Source organism: Stegodyphus dumicola, chromosome X1 (genome assembly GCF_044657685.1).
Source record: "Stegodyphus dumicola isolate Sdum_Otavi_A_Nest chromosome X1, ASM4465768v1".
Taxonomy (NCBI): domain Eukaryota; kingdom Metazoa; phylum Arthropoda; class Arachnida; order Araneae; family Eresidae; genus Stegodyphus; species Stegodyphus dumicola.
The window spans coordinates 221,997,402-222,015,180 of record NC_140780.1 but is presented as its reverse complement, the minus strand read 5'-3'; positions in this window follow the sequence as shown (position 1 = coordinate 222,015,180).

Genomic DNA, 17,779 nt, shown 5'->3' with positions numbered 1-17,779 from the left:
CGATCCATACAAGTTTACGCGTCACACAATGGATTCGAGAACATGAAATTCCTATGGTCGAAGACTGGCCTCCTAAAGGAGCTGATTTGAATCCCGTCGAAAATGTTTGGGCGGAATTAGAACGTCGATTAGCGAATCGGGTAGCTCGAAACCGATTGGAATTATGGGACTTGGTCCGCGATGCTTTTTATAGTTTGGAAGAAACTTATTTTGAAACATTAATCGCGTCCATGCCTCGACGAATTGCATCTGTCATAGAACACAGAGGAGGTTGGACAAAATACTAATCATCATCTATAAAAAAAGACACTACATTTGGTTCTTCAATGAATATATTTATTGACACCATATTTCACTATTTGTTGCAGGGCGATCATAGCCATAAATCGATGACAATATTTCGTTCCACAATACCCACATTGCTGTGGACGACGAGAAGGTTTATAGCTTACTGTCCATACAGATTCAACACGGAGCAATTGATAAATTTTTTTTCGACAATGTTCATTCGCGACATACAGTCTTTGAATATGAAGTTTTCGCAGATCCTCATTCAATTACTGAATCCATTTGGTATGCGGTCGATACGTTTTCATGTCTCTAGAGGCAAACCGGACACTGTTTGTCAGAGTGTATCCATCAGACGTGATGGCCAGCACACCTATGACACTCGGATGAATTTCAGTTCGATATTTCTTTTTTTTAGTAGAAGAAGTAGAATGAGATGAGGAGGGAAGATCTTCTTCGATTGTAGAATGCATGTGTGGTGGAGAGGATTGGTCCATTATTTCTGAATAATGAGAGGAAGGAGACGAAATGGGCGATAACGGCGGATTGAAATTCAGAGAAGGAGTATCACGAATTGGATTAGGTTTCTTCTTTTTGATCCTACGGCGGACAGGTGGAGGAGAAGGAGTTGGCGATATATCAGACCACGACGTGATATACTCATTCTCCGAAGAAACACATTCATATAAAGGCGAAGAAGGTTACAAGTCCAAACAGGGTTCATTATCGTCTTCACACGTCATGATTAAGTCTCCCGTAGCCATCTGTTTTCGACCTATCTGCTCAAGAAAATGAGCCGCGATTCCTTCTGCAATCGTTTATATAGAGAAAGAGTGAGAGGGGGGGAATGAAAGTAGGTAGGAGTAAAAAAGATAAGTCGTTGGGAAAAATATTTCTCTCAGAAAAATTTTCAACCTTTAAAAAAAAAAAAAAAAAAAAAAAAAAAAAAAAACTTTTTGTTAATTTTTATCATGTCTTTAGACATGATAAAAATTAACTATACCCTCTTTTTCAAATGATGTTAACCTGTTGTCTCGATATGCTTCTAAAAATAGAACATGACTCATTTCTTTCTTGGAAATTTATTTTTAGAAACATATTCGAAAGGATGAGACATCATTCTCAGACAAAAAGAAGAGACAGTTAATTTTTATCATGTCTTAAGACATGATAAAAATTAACCAAAAGTTTTTTTTTTTCTTTTTTTTCTTTTTTTTCTTTTTTTTTTTTTTTCAAGGTTTAGAAATTTTTTTCTTGGCTTTCAGAAATTTTTCCCAGCGAACTCGATGGACAAAACTATCCAATTTTTTAAGAACGGACTATCGCTCATCTATTTAAGCATTCCGAGTTTCGCTTTAGTTCAATCCGTGTTTCCTTTTAGAATGAGTTTGTGCTCTCCAACATGGTTCTACCCTCTCTTCTCAAGAACCCCGTCCAGTGAAGAATTTAAGGATATCTCCTACCTATTTATCAAAGAAGCTACGCGTAAATTTAATAGAGTTGAATTCAATATGAGTTTTTCTAACAGTTTTCATCAATGGATATTCACAAAATTAATAATAAACGCGGAACCACCCGTTTTTTATGAACACAGATTAACGAAAAGAAATGCTTTACATTTCGCTATTTTGTTCTCAATGGATGATATCGTTCGGCAACTGATTCTTCTTGGATGCGACATGAACAAACATGATATTTTTGGTTTTACCCCTTTACACTATGCCTGTCAATTACGATGCAAACTCATCGTGGATATGTTGTTGCTTGCTGGTGCAAATGTCCGGTGTTGCGATCCCAAAACAGTTTTAGAACACTGGCGAAAAAATGGAAAATTGGAAGAGGAAAATATGCGGTTACTCAATTATGCTGTTGAACCACGTATTCTTAGCCTGGAAAATTTATGTTACATAACTATTAGAAAACATATGAGGCATGTCAAAAGGAATGCTCATCATCTCGGATTACCTGACTTAATGGTAAGACGTCTCACCCTCGAAGAATGGTAATAATATTCTTTAAAATAAGATCCCTTAACCACCCCGCATTTCCCACTTGAAGAATCCATCCTATCTATTCTTTTTTTAATGTCTCGGGATGTCATCCGACGCATTCTCTCCGTCAAAAAAAACGAGTTCCTCCCACCTACCCCAAAAAGAAGAAGAAGAGGAAATTTCCCATGAGTCTTTTCAAGAACCCTCCTCCCCCTCTCTCTTCCTATATATAAAAGAAGCCGAGAGAAAAGTTGTCTTTTCTTTTTTTTCCATCTCGTCCTCAAGAGAGAGAAAACCAAATGCCATGGAGTGGTTACGGCGAGAGTCTTTTTCCCTCACGATTCGTTTCCGTTTTGCCAAGACGATCCCCCTCACGTTTTACTTGGGGTCGGGCACGCTCTATTTTCGAGGATCGGAACTCGTGACTTGCCTTTCCCAGCAAGGGACTTGGATGAGTCCGAAAGGTCAACGGACTCTTCAGCAATGGATCTCTCGAGCCCCTTTTCGCCTTTACCGATCCTTAACGACGGATCTCTGGATCGATACGTCGGAACGCCCCAGCCGGATTCTCCGTTATACCCCTTTTATCACCTTCGATTCCCTGGAAAGACTGCTCAACGATTTGGGTCCAGACGCTCTCCTCTTTTCGACCTGGCTTCAGAGTGTGATGAGAGAACCTCTTCAAATCCAAGAAGATTCTCAGACCGGGGAAACTTATTTTAGTCCCGTGGAGAACAAGGTGATGGATTTTCAGTTTCAAAATTTATCGGAACTGTTTCAATGTGCTTTATGTTTTTATTCTTCTTAAAGAGTGGGGGGGAAAGAAAAACTAAAAATTGTAGAATAATCATAAAAAATAATTTTGTTTTTCTTTTAAAAAAAATATTGAGATAGTCCAATCTTGGCGAGGAGGTGGAAAATTCAAAATTATTATCTAAAACAGATGTGGCGGTCAGTCCATTTCGATCCACGGAGGAGGATATGTGTGAGATTCTCTGATCCATAGAGAGTTTCAGAAAAAAAAACTGCGAAAGTTTCCCCCCCCCCATCTCCAAAAAATTGGTATCCAGGTTGAATGCACAGTACAGACTGATGGGAAGCCGAAACTCGACTTTCTTAAATAGAAAAAAATAAGAGCTCCTTCTAGAAACAATTTTAGATGTCTTGTTTGGATGAGTGAGTCGACTGGGAAAAATTTCTCAGCGCTGTGGAAAAAAATTTTGAGTTATGAAAAAAAAAAAAAAAACTTTTGGTTAATTTTTATCATGTCTTATAGACATGATAAAAATTAACTCTCTCTTCTTTTTGTCTGGCAATGATGTCTCACCGTTTCGAAAAATAGAACATATCTCATTCTTGAAATTCTATTATTTTAGAAAGGATGATGAGTGATGGTCTATTTTTCGAAACGGTGAGACATCATTCCCAGACAAAAAGAAGAGAGAGTTAATTTTTATCATGTCTATAAGACATGATAAAAATTAACAAAAAGTTTTTTTTTTTTTTTTTTTTAATTCAGAAATTTTTCTCTGAGCTTTGCCAATTTTTTTCCCAGCCAGCTCCATCCATAAAACAACACCTCTCAAAACCTTTTCTCACTTATCTATTTAAACCACTCGAATTTTTTTGCTTCCAATGAGTCCACGCATCTTGGCCTTTCTTCCACTCTGCTCTGAGAAAGATAGGATAGATTGTTTTGGGTGGACCGTCCTGTTGACGCTTCCGATTTATATAGAGAGCTATATATAGATAGGGTCCCTCCTAACTCCCTCTATTATGACTATTAGTCTTTTTCTTTTTTTTCCAAGAAATATACAAAGAATGATCCACAGTTTTTTTTTCCGTTAATGAAAAAACAAATATGCTTCTACCTTCCGACTTCTTTTTAGTACCTCTTTAGGTGTCTCCTCCTTCTGGATCTTTTCCTTCTCCTCTCTTCCTCGCGAGCAGGGAATTGGAAATGCTGTTCAGGATGCAACGCTCGTAAAGACTCCACTTTCTTCCTGGAGAGGGCGTCTACGGCAAACACCGTCTTGTCATGAAATTGGAGTTGGTAGTAAAGAGGTCCGTAAATAATGTACACGGAGCGAGCTCGCAGTCGATAGGGAATCATACGATACCCGTCGGCTTCTGATTCCATTTCCCATCCATAAAGACGGATAGAAGCTTCTCCGGTTTTAAGAATATGAACCCACTCGGGTGAAACGTAAAACAGTTTTAAAAAGGTTCCAGCATCGACGGCGATCACATTTTTCCATCGCAGATAAGCGTGTAAGCGAAAGGTTCCTGCCTCCATCATCGATTGGAAAGCAAAGTGCTTGAAAACTTCGATGGACGAAAAATAATGCAGGATTTTTCCATCGTAACAGGATAAATAGCACATGGTTTCTTGGACGATTAGTTCCATACGCTCCGGGTCCCGAAACCATTCTTCGAAACGGGAGAGAGGTTCCCATTGATGAGCTACTTCGAGATGACAGACGGGCGTGATTTCCACCAGGGTAGGTAGAACTGCAACAGCATCGGTCGACATTTTAGTTTTGCTCGGTTGGGAAGGAACAACGAGAATGAACCCTGTAGGCAGAAAAACTCGGATCTATATAAATACTAGTGGAAAAGAGGCGGGGGGAAGGGAAGTTCTTCCTTCCTCCCAAAGAATAAGAAAAGTGGGTGGAAAGAAAAAAATCATTTCACTCTCAGGAAAAAAAAAGAATTTTTTTCTTGTCAACATGTTGTCTAGACATGTTTCTAAAAATAGATTTCCAACAAAGGTTCATTCTTTTCTTAGAAATCTATTTTTAGAAAAAAACTGACATATCCTTCAAAACAAATTTCTTTTTTTTTCCTCCCTCCAGCAGCCAACTGGATGGGCAAGCGTTTCGGGTCAGATCAGTCCGTGCTGACATTATTTTTTTTAAATACAATGGAATTAGTATAGGAATGTACTAGAAACTGACCCAAGGTTGAAAAGAAAATATCAAAATCAATACTCACTTCTTGACGATTTCTTTTTCCAAAAACCTGTCAAAGAATTCTTGATGGGTTATCCAATCTCTAGACCTGTCTGAAGGGAATCCAATCTAAGGTGAGCGCGCATTTACCTGACGCGAAACTCGGAATATCTGCATAAATAAAAAAACGTCCATTCTTAAAAACTTATCGTCTAGTCCATTGAGAGTTGGTTGGGGAGAAAAAAATTCTCAGAGCTCTGGAAAAAATTTTCTGAGTAAAAAAAAAAAACTTTTGGTTAATTTTTGTCATGTCTTCTAGACATGATAAAAATTAATGAACCCCCTTTTTGTCTGGGAAGGATGTCTCACCGTTTCGAAAACGAAACCAAAACTCATCCTTCTCATGGCAATTATTCCAAGAATGAGTCACGGTTTGTTTTTCGAAACGGTGAGACATCCTTCCCAGACAAAAAGAAGAGAGAGTTAATTTTTATCATGTCTAGAAGACATGATAAAAATTAACCAAAAGTTTTTTTTTTTTTTAATTACTGAGAAATTTTTTCCAAAGCTCTGAGAATTTTTTCCCAGCCGACTCGATGATCCAAACAAGACAGATCCAAATTGTTTCTAGAAGGAACTCTCCCTTCTCTATTTAAACCACTCGTGTTTCCAACTTCAGTTCAGTCTGTGCTGTAAATTCGACCTGGATACACACTTCTCCCTCCTGGAAAGAATTTCTGTGAAGGTATGCGAAAATTTTTCTCAGCTCTTAGAAAAATTTTACCAGCTGGCTTGATCGACGAGAGACATTTCGAACATTCTGTTATCTGCGGAAGCCGTTTCATTTTCGTGCAGTCCATGCTGTGGACTCACCTGAATATCCATTGCTCCCTCCCCTTCTGGAAAGAGTCGTAGCTTTTTTAGATCCTCGTCGCTCTTTTTACGTTTCGTTGGATATCTAGGACGAACTTTTTTACCTTATTCCTTTCAAACTCTAATATTGAGGTTGGAGAGCCGTCATGGAAAATCAGCCATGATCCTGACGAATCTAAACCGACTCCTTGAAAGCAGAGCTATGTCATGTTTTTTTGATGACAGATTTCCAAGCTCCGAGTGATGAGAAATTTAGAAATTTTGCAGTGTTAACGGAAAGGAGGAGACAGAAACCTGGAGAATGGAAATGAAGCTAAGAAAAAATGCTAAGAGCTCAGAAAAAAAAGGCTCTTTCCAGGAGGGAGGAGAAGCGCGTATCTAGGTTGAGTGCACAGCACACACGGATCTGAAGTTGGAAACGCGAGGGGTTTAAATAGAGAAGCGAGAGTTTCTTCTAGAAACAATTTTGGATGACTTGTTGTTTGGATCATCGAGTCGACTGGGGAAAAAAATTCTCAGAGCTCTGGAAAATATTTTCTGAGTGATGAAAAAAAAAAAAAACTTTTGGTTAATTTTTATCATGCCTTCTAGACATGATAAAAATTAACTGTCCCTCCTTTTTGTCTAGGAAGGTTGTCTCACCATTTCTAAAAATAGATCATGACTCATTCTTGGAATAATTGCCTTGAGAAAGGGTGAGTGATGGTCTATTTTTTGAAAGGGTGAGACATCCTTCCCAGACAAAAAGAAGAGAGAGTTAATTTTTATCATGTCTGTGAGACATGATAAAAATTAACCAAAAGTTTTTTTTTTTTTCAATCTCATCTAGAGAATTTTTTCTAGCCGACTCGATCGACAAGACATGACATGACCATTGTTTTTTTTTAATAATGGATTTTCGCCTATCCCTTTCAACCCTCCGAATTTGGCTTTGGATCCGTGTCCTTGCTTCCACATTCAGAGCTCTTTTCTTCAACATTTCGATGCAGGGGAAGAATCAATTCTCTCACGACGTTTAGATATTCTTTCAGAATGCTAGAAAACTCATTCAAAGAAGAAGTATCTAAGGGTGGAGTTGCCGGTTGAGGAAAATTCACGAGTCTGGAACCGGATTATGCGAATCCGTCTGTATGCCAAACTGTAAAGGAGAACCACCCGCTTTAGGAGAGCAGATAATAGTAAGATCCATCTTTTTCCAATTTTTGATTTGAATATACTTGTTTCTTCTTACTCGGAACATTTTCCTTTTTCTTCCTCCTCATCCAGGAACTGAATTCCAGGTGGAACGGAAGCATTTGTCATAAACTGTTGTTTCTTGGTTCCACACGCCTGACATTTTCCCGTGACCATCGGCCGTCGATTTTTCGACATGCGATAGTGGACGTCGACCGTATCGGTCTTGGTTCGGCATTTCACACACCAAATGGAATACGAAACAGGTTCCGCGTCAGAATGCTCCATTGCAGTAACACACTCTTTATTATTTTCTTCTCTTTCGATAGAGAGAGAGATCTTAACCAGAAGTGTAGATATAAAATTTAGGATACGTTTCGGATCCGTCGGCTCTTTTCGCATACCCCACTTCTTCACAGAGGTATTCCGTTTGCTGATCCACTCTTTGAGGATAAAACTCGTTTCCCCAAGCATCGCGAGCATAACGAATTCGATCGCCGGCCGTTAAACAATATTCGACTCCATCCGCCTTTTTAGGATACATTTCATGCCCCGATTCGTCTTTGGCATAAGGGAATAAAACAGACGTATAAAGCGAATACTCGTCCCCATTTTGAAATTTCGGGTAGTATTCTCGTCCAAAAGACGTTCGGGCATACCGTCGAGGAGCTAAAATGTATTGGTTTCCGTTTAAATCTACTGCGTAATACTCATGACCGTTTTCGTCTCGAGCCAAGATAGGATTTCCTTCAGGATCCGTAACGTATAATTCGTAATGAGGATGTTGGGGGTCGGTCGGGTATCGTTCTTTCCCCGATGCGTCTACTCGATAAACAGACATGCTTAGTTCTCGTCGCCTGCTCCTTCCTTCCTCCCACTCGAGACCCGTTGAGATGAGGGTATGAGGTTGATATCTATAAAATGGGTTGACCCTTTCACACTATTCCATTGTTTAAAGACGGGTGGGTTAGGAAAAAGAAATATTAATAAAAGCAAATATCTGAACGGTTCAACACAACGGGTGAATGGAAAAAGGAATAGTTCTCTCTCTCCACTCACAGGATGGTTTCTTCTTCTTGAACGGCTCACACTCAACTGAAGCGAAACTCGGAACTCGAAATGTTTAAATAGATCATAGAGTCCATTCCAGAAAGAATCCGGAGATGTCTTGTCCATCCAAGTCGGCTAGAAAAAAAATTCTCAGAGCTCTGAAAAAAATTTCTGAGTTAAAAAAAAAAAAAAAAAAAACTTTTGGTTAATTTTTATCATGTCTTATAGACATGATAAAAATTATCTGTCCCCTCTTTTTGTCTGGGAAGGATGTCTCACCCATTCGAAAAAAACAAACCATGACTCATTCTTGGAATTGTTGCTATTAGAAAGGGTGAGTGATGGTCTATTTTTAGAAAGGGTGAGACATCCTTCCCAGACAAAAAGGGGGTTCATTAATTTTTATCATGTCTAGAAGACATGATAAAAATTAACCAAAAGGTTTTTTTTTTCAGCTGACTCTATCGACAAGACGTCCCCATTTTTATTTAAGAATGGATTCTTGTTTATTTGTGTAAGCATTCCGAGTTTCGTTTTAGATGAGTCTATGTTGTTGAAGAGGGAACATGGGTACCCTCATTTTTTTTTCCTATCTGATTTCTAAGATGAATTCAGTGAGTTCACCTTGAACTTTTCAAATTTTGTTTGTTTACTTTTAGCCTAGAGGTCGACGGATAAATCATTCTGATTTTTTATATATTTTTTGTGTCCCTCTCTCTCTAAGAAACCTATCTCGTTCCAAGTCTTCTTGAAGTGCTATTGGTTCGTTTCGAGACGAGGTCATTTCACACACACCCCCCACCTCCTCAAAATGTATATATATAAAAATTAAAGGAAGTGATTTTCATACACACACTTCACCTTTTTGAGTGGTGTCACGATGAGCCTATCCAGTAGAGAACGTCTTAGGGAAAGAATGCGTGAACAGAAACGACGCTGGCGAAGCAATTCAGCTAATCGAGAGCGAGAACGAATACTTCAAAGGGAACGTTATGCTGTTCTTAAAAAGAACTCCCGAGCGCGAAAGAAACATCTTCCTCCCAAGCAGTGGGAAAGCTATACGAATTTGCAGTATAAGGATATGTGGTCTGAAGAAGCCTATCAAAAATGTATTCGACAATGTAATAAAGAGCAATACAATTTCCTGATCTACGTTCTCGTCCGTTTGTACACTTATTACGCGTTACCTGAATCGAAACGTCCCCCTCCTCTGGATATTATTGTGCAAGGATCTGCGGAACGGGTAAATCTTTCCTGATCCAAGCTTTATACCAAACTCTGATTCGAACGCCTCTTTTTAGCGAGGCGTGCTCGGTTCTCAAACTCGCACTCAGTGCTCAAGGAGCGGTCTACATTACGGGAGATACTTTGCATCATGCCCTGCGTCTTCAAATGAACGGGACTTTTGTTCGACCTCTGACCCAAGAGACTTTAGACTATTACAGAGCCCTGTATGCTCCTTTACGGATGGTGATTTTGGATGACGTTTCCACGATCGGATCCAATTTATTTTCGCCCCTCGACCAGCAACTTCGACAATTGTGTCATGTGCCGGATAAGCCGTTTGGGAATGTGCATATGATTAAATTCGGAGATTTGCAGCAGCTCCAACCGATTCGCGACACGCCCATTTTTTATTCTGAAGGGTGGTGGACGCCTCAATCCACGCTCTACTATGAACTAGTCGAATGTATGCGATTCTCTCTAGATTACGAGGAGAGACTCGATCGTTTAACGAGAAATCACTTTTTAGAACCGGACGATGTGGCATTTTTCCAGTCCCGCGTTCGCAGTTTCGACGAAATTCCTCGCGAAGCTATTATTCTCTGTTTTTCGAGCAAGGATGCAGAGAAATATAATATGAAACGTCTCCAATCCCGAGGGACGTACTGTTCGTGTCTGGCTCGAGACGTGATTTATTCCGAGAGCGAAAAATTGCGGAAGAGGATGATGAAACGGAGTCGACATTTACATCGATCTCAGATGGCGAATCTCGAATCCGTCCTCCATTTACAAAGAGGAGCGCGATATCAATTGACTAAAACGCTCGACAGATCCAAAGGATGGATGAATGGAGCGATTGGAACACTACACCAAATAGACCAGGACGAAGACGGGGTTGTGACGCGTGTCTGGCTGCAATTTTCGAATAGTCTAGCTCCTATCGATCGCGTCTCCATTCGTATTGACACCTGTTCGACGAAAAGACTCGCATTTTATCGCGAACAGTTTCCTTTGATGTTAGCCGAAGCGATTACGGCTCATAAAGCCCAAGGAGCCACCTTTCCGTCGATCGCAATTTACATGCACGGACCTTTTAATCGATTTCAGCAATATGTCGCTTTTTCTCGAGTGACTCAACCCCAGGGATTGTATATTCTGGACCAGTTTCGTCCCCGCATGAAATTGGCGAGCAAGCAAAAATACGAGGAGGAACTGGAGCGATTGCAAAACATGTCCCGGATTCCGTATGATATATCGGCTCGAGAAGAGAACCAAGATCCGTACGAGTTTCTCATGAAACTTCTTCAATGTGGGAATCGTCTTTCCTTCCATCTTTCCAATAGAAACATCTCCCAAGAAAAAGAAATCGTCAAACTAGAAGAAAAACCTTCTTTCCATGTAAAAAATTTTTTTTCTTTTGGTTTTTATCCCATTTCCGATGTGATTTCAGAAATGCAATTCCATAACAGTTCAATTTCATTCGAGGTTAAATGATCTAAACAGTCTTTGACCCACCCATCCGTATGATTATTTTCTTCTCCTTCCTGTTGCACCAAATTTTGTAAGTCCATATAATCATTCCATACGGGAAGGGCTGGATCCTCACAAGGCTGTCTTGAAACACTTGGAGTCTCTTTGGGATGAGTGGAGGGATCTAGGATGTCTGGACCCGGCTGCGATTCTACCTCCATGATTTCTGGACCCGTTGGAACTTGTTTACCCGGCTGAAATTCTACCTCTACGATTTCTGGACCCGTTGGAACTTGTGAACCCGGCTGTGATTCTGCCTCCATGATTTCTGGACCTGTTGGAACTTGTAGACCCGGCTGACATTCTACCTCTACGATGTCGGGACTTTTTGAAGCTTGTGGACCCGTCTGACATTCTACCTCTACGATGTCGGGACAGGTTGGAGGAGAAGAAGAAGAAGAAGAGGATACTGGAAGAGGTTCTGTCTGTGAGGAGTCCAAAAGAGGTTGCCTGTTTGAACAAGTCGGGGAAGAAGAAGAAGAAGAAGAAGCTTCTGGATTCTGAAGCGGATCTTGCACGCCAGGTAGGTTCCGGTAAGTCGACCGTTTTTTAAGAGATAATTTTTTTTCTTCCTCCTCATCTTCAATTGTGATGACTTCAATTTCATTCCGTTGTCGGGTCGATTTTGTTTCGGGCCATGACGACGGTTTGGTCCAGCTCCTCTTATTATCTAAGGAAGGGATGGGTAAAGGTGGCGGAGGGTTTTCTTCTTCTTTTTCTTGAAACACCATCGACGATTGGAAAGAAATCTCCTCTTTCAATTGTTTCCAAAGCGAGTACGAGCACCGATCGACGAGAAAGAGACTCTTCTGGGTTGTGACGATGAGATATTGCGTTTTCGGGGGAACGACATAGTTTTGAAAAGGTCTTAGAATATATTTCTTATATTTCACCCTGTCGCTGACTTTAAAACTTCTTTCCTTCAGATTGGGGGACGATGATTCGTAATAGGCGAGAGGAGCGGCTGTGGTTTGAACAATATGAACTTCGTCCTCAGCCGTCGTTCTCACTCCAAACGTAAAATATCGTTTCGTGAGAAAAATATTCTTCCACCGAAAACTCGTGCGCGGATCTGTATATCGCCGGTCTGTTTGAATGGGCCGTCTCAAAGCTCGATCCATCCGATTCCAAGAGAAGGGAGATTCCTCTTTCGTTTGTTGCGATTCGAATAAATTTCTGTATATATTCTGAACGAGCAGGTTGGAGGATTCGACATCTTGGTTGAAAGAAACGATCGCTTGATGAGGTGGTAAATGCGGAATAAATGTCGCACAATGACACGCCAAAAAAATTTTCAAGTTGGAAATTTGCTTTAGCGTCTTCAAATCCTCCCCGTTTGAAATCCGTTGAGTTCGAAAAACGTCTAATAGCGACATGGCTCCCAATGGAAAAGAAATGATCTCGCCCAGTACTCTCGCCTTTATATATATATATATATATATATATATATAGACACACACAGACACATATAGAGGCTCTATGACGTCCGTTTTATTTGTTTTTTTTTTGTTTCTCTCTCTCTCTCTCTCTCTTCTTTCCAAGAAATCTTATCTCCATGACCTCTTTTTCTTTTCTTAAATGATGAATGTGTGTGGAAATGAGGAAGTGAAAGTAATAGATCTAAGGAGATAGAGGAAGCAGGGGGAGAGGAGGAGGGAAGGGAAGGTCACACTCTCTTTCTCTCTATAAATAAAAGGAGAGAGCCCCAAAGTCGTATTTTTGTCCAAGTGGATCATGAGGAGGCATCCCCAGCTCACTACGTGTATTCCTTTCAAATATAAATATGTTGATCTTTCCTTTTATATCATCCAAGGAGTCGTTTACCTGAAAGCCTCCGATTTTTCAAAATGTGCGGGTTATCATACCGTGGGGAGTTATCAAAAGATGCGGGACGAATTTTTGTCCGACGAAAACGTGTTGATGGCTCGTGACATTCCACCTTTGGATGCACAAATTTTGTTAATGAAACGAGCCAAATATTTTTACACGTCCCACTTTCTAACCGTCTCGCAAATGAATAGGATTATGGATCGTCTTGAGAAGACAAAAGGGATTCTCGTTCATTTTAGTGAATGGTTGCACAAATGTTTGCACGAACCTCTCTCGATCGAGAAGACTGGGAAGAATACCTATTATATTCTTCTCGAGGACTCTCCTCCTTCGTCTCATCTTAAGGAGGCTACGACTTTTGAAAAAAATCCTCGAGCAAGAAAAAATAGAATGGTGGAACAACTACCCCATCCCTCTCCCCGAGCATCAAGAGGAGCCTGTTCAGAAGAAAAAGAAAAACCTTTCCAAAAGCCTATCCTCATCCTCCTCGATAATGATGGGGATGAGAAGAAGCCTGTTCAGATTCCTCTCCGTTTGTCAAAACCCGTCGAGGATGAAAAACCTCTCCCTTTCTCAAGACCCCTTGAGGAAGAGAGACCCCTCGAGAAGGAGAAATCTCTCCCATTGTCAAACCTCCTCGAAGATGAAAAACCTCTCCCTTTCTCAAGACCCCTCGAGAAGGAGGGACCTCTTCCTTTATCAAACCCCCTCGAAGATGAAAAACCTCTCCATTTATCAAGACCCCTCGAAAATGAGGGACCTCTCGATTTGTCAAAACCCCTCGAGGATAAGGGAACCAAAACTTCTCTCTCTTTCGAAGAGGAGGGACCTCTCAATTTGTCAAGACCCCTCAAGAATAAGGGAACCGAAAATCCTCTCCCTTTCTCAAGACTCTCGAGGAGGAGGAGGAGGAGGAGGAGAGACCGCTCCATGTCTCAAGACAGGACCCCCTTCTATCTCTGGAGGATCCGAGGGAAACGATTCCTATTGAAAAACCATCTATCGACGATCCTCAGAAAAGGTCTTCGGAGGAGATTAGACTTCCATGTAGAAAACGAATCTGCCACAATCATAATAATAATAATAATAATAATAATAATAATATACCCCCTTCTCAACAACAGAATCCTACAACATTTGCAGATAAATGCATTCAAACCAATCCCTTTATAGTAACCCTTTTGATTGGAGAATCCGTGCATTAGCCTCGAAAAAAAATGAGATTGTAGACTGTTTCTATGACCAGAATGTTAAGCCAATAGATAGGTCTAGCTCAGAATTTTTCTTTTTAAAAGAAAATAAATAAATAATCCAAAGACTATTCGTAAATATAAATGGTAAAGTCTCGAGTCGGCTGGAAAAAAATTTTCAGAGAGTCGGCTGGAAAAAAATTTTCTCAAAAAAAAAAAAAAAAAAAAAAAAAAAAATCTTTTTGTTAATTTTTATCATGTCTTAGACATGATAAAAATTAACGACCCCCCTTCCCTTTTCTTCTGGGAATGTTGTCTCACTCTTTTGAAAAACAAATTGTGATTCATTCATGGAATGATTGCCATTAGAGAAAGGATGAGTCATGGTCTATTTTTAGAAAGGATGAGACATCCTTCCCAGACAAAAAGTGAGGGTCATTAATTTTTATCATGTCTAAGACATGATAAAAATTAACCAAAAGTTTTTTTTTTTTTTTTTTTTTTTTTCATTAGAGAATTTTTATCTCACCTCTGAGAAATTTTTTTTCTCCCAGCGGATTCGAGACTTTACCATTTGTTTTTAAGAATGATTTTTCCCTGATCTATTATTTCAAAATTCCAAGTTTCGCTTCAGAACCATCTGTGCTGTTGAAGAAGTAACGTGATATATGTATTTTTTAATGAGTTCTCTCAAGATTGAATTGTACAGGATCGACCTTGCGAATTTGTTCTCTGTGTCTTTAAATAATAATGATACCGAACCGCTTTTTGTAGAGCGCAATGGAAAAAACCTTTTGTATGGTTAGGACAATTCATGTGTTCGATCCCATTGTATTTGAGAATCTCTTGCGTCGATCCCGAAATGCAATAAATGGATCTTTGCAACCATTTCTCTAAAAACCGCCGTTTCATTTCTCCTCGCACCCAAATCATGGAAAAAGGTTCCGTCAACATCGTTAACACCCATGGAAAATAACTGTACGGAATTTCTCCTTCGTACCACGACAAGCCGTGATAATAATCACTCGCCCACACAGCGGTTCGTTTTTCTTTCTCGGTGAGCATTTGCCATGGAAACGGGGGTTTAAAAACAAATACCCCTCGAGAAGTACCGTCCAATGTGACGTAAGCCAATTCTTTCACAATAAAGGCTCCTTGAGAATCGTAGAAACCTTCAAAGTCGAGCACGAGTTCCATGTTTTTTATTTCTTTTTCTTTCCAAGGTGACCTTTATTATCATGATGATGGATGTGTATTGAGATACGCACGATATTATTCAAAAAACAAATATATATACGAATGTGACCTTTCCCAGAATTCATACGACCTGTCACGTGCAACCTTCTCTCTCTATATACATAAAAGAGGAGACGGCGAGAGAACGCTATCCATTTTTTCCTTCAGGACACACAGCGAGAGAGAGAGAGAGAGAATTTTGTTTTCTTTATTTCCTCAATTGAAGAAGCTGGACATTTTGAGTGCCAAACCTCTCAAAGATACCTACATTGTTCTGGACATGGAATACTTTCACTGTTATGATCCAAAGACGGGAGATATATGTTTCATCTTGAAAGAACTGGGCTACATCACTTGCGATTTAACCTTATGCGGATCCATGATTTTTCTCCCTCCTGTCCATTACGATGACTTATCGTCCCGCAATCAAGCTGTGGTCAACCAGACTACAAATAACCCACACGGCCTGCAATGGATCGAGGGTCGTCTTTCCTACGAGCATCTTCCTACGATCCTGAAAATACTGACCGAAAATCTGGAGGTGATCTACGTCAATGGATACGATAAAGCCGAATTTTTCAGCAAGCTCTGCCAGCGATCCGTTTACGAGTTTTACATCCCAGGGAAAACCGAGTGGCGGAACAAGTCGAAATGCACGCGACACCAATATTTCCAAAAGATGATTCATTGTGCCGAGAATAAGGTGAGAAATTTTCGATACCATTTGATGGAGGGTAGTTACGTTTTCCGGAAATTACATTGTTACCCCTCCGAGAGCAAAGCTGTCGAAGACGAAGAGGAGGCGGAAGAATCTCCCCAGGAGAACTCGTGCGACGATGAGGAGGAGGAGGATGAACTTTCTAATAATAATAATCATAAATGTCTAAGTTAGGATGCTTTAGAGACCCAAGAATATTGGTCTCAACCCTTATCTCACCAAGACCTGAAAGAGGATCCTCAAGTCTACTCTTTGTGGTCCTCTTCTAAAATTTGGTCTTGGAGAGAACCCTTGAATGTTCATGAATGAAATGGTATGTAAATCCCTAAAGAAAAAAATAGAAAAAAAAAAGTTCCTTTTTTTGTAATATGTTAATTTCTTTCCAATCCCATTTCTTTTCCATAACTCCACCCCAATCGACGAGAAGAAGAAGAATTTTCCAAGTTACACAAGACGAATCTTCCAAGTTACACAAGACGTAGAAAGATTTCACAAGGATTTATAAATCACACGCTCCCACATGATATATGTATAGAGAGAAAAGACCCTCTGTTCTCTAGCCAATACGTCAAGACTTCCCTAAACTAAGAGAGACCATGAGTACCGAGGAAACCTTAGCAGAGCAAGTGGAAAGACTTTCAAAGAGATTAGAAGAGTTAAGACGGGATAGATTTACAGTTCCGCCGACTAAAGAGGAAACTATCATCAATTTCAACAAACCGCTGTACTTTCATCCCCTACCCCAAAGAATGAGACGAGTGGACTCGCCGTTGAACAGTTCCAATGAGAAACAAAATGTCACTTATTTGAATAGCCAATTTCAACACATGAATATTTCATAAGTATTTTTTGTTTTTTTCCCCTAAAGCGTAGGGAGATCGGATCAGTAGTTTTTCCCTTTTCATCGTCGAAAAAGATTGGGAGGAAAAATCTTTCTCAGCTCTCTCAGAAAAATGTTTCTGTCTAAAAAAAAAAAAAAAAAAAAAAAAAAAAAAAAAAAAACTTTTGGTTAATTTTTATCATGTCTTAGACATGATAAAAATTAACTCTACCCGCCTTTTGTCATTATTTAACTCTACCCGCCCGTCCGTCCAAATTAACTCTACCCGCCCGTCCGTCAAGGTAGGCTACTTTTCCTCTTTTTGCATTTTTCATGTCATTTCATTTGTATTACAATATACTAAAAACGGGCCTTCGAACTGATTTCTAGGCTATTTCTATACAAATGGAGCTCGATCCAAGAAAGAAATGATGTCTTTTTTTTATTTTGTGGACTGCCAACTTGTATTGGAATATACTGAAAACGGGTGTTTGAGTCGGTTTTCAGTATATTTCAATACAAATAGAGCTCGATCCAAGAAAGAAATGATGTCTTTTTTTTTATTTTGTGGAATGCCAATTTGTATTGGAATATACTGAAAACGGGTGTTTGAGTCGGTTTTCACTATATTTCAATACAAATGGAGCTCGATCCAAGAAAGAAATGATGTCTTCTTTTTTATTTTGTGGACTGCCAATTTGTATTGGAATATACTGAAAACGGGTGTTTGAGTCGGTTTTCAGTATATTTCAATACAAATAGAGCAAGATCCAAGAAAGAAATGATGTCTTTTTTTTATTTTGTGGACTGCCAATTTGTATTGGAATATACTGAAAACGGGTGTTTGAGTCGGTTTTCAGTATATTCCAATACACATAGAGCTCGATCCAAGAAAGAAATGATGT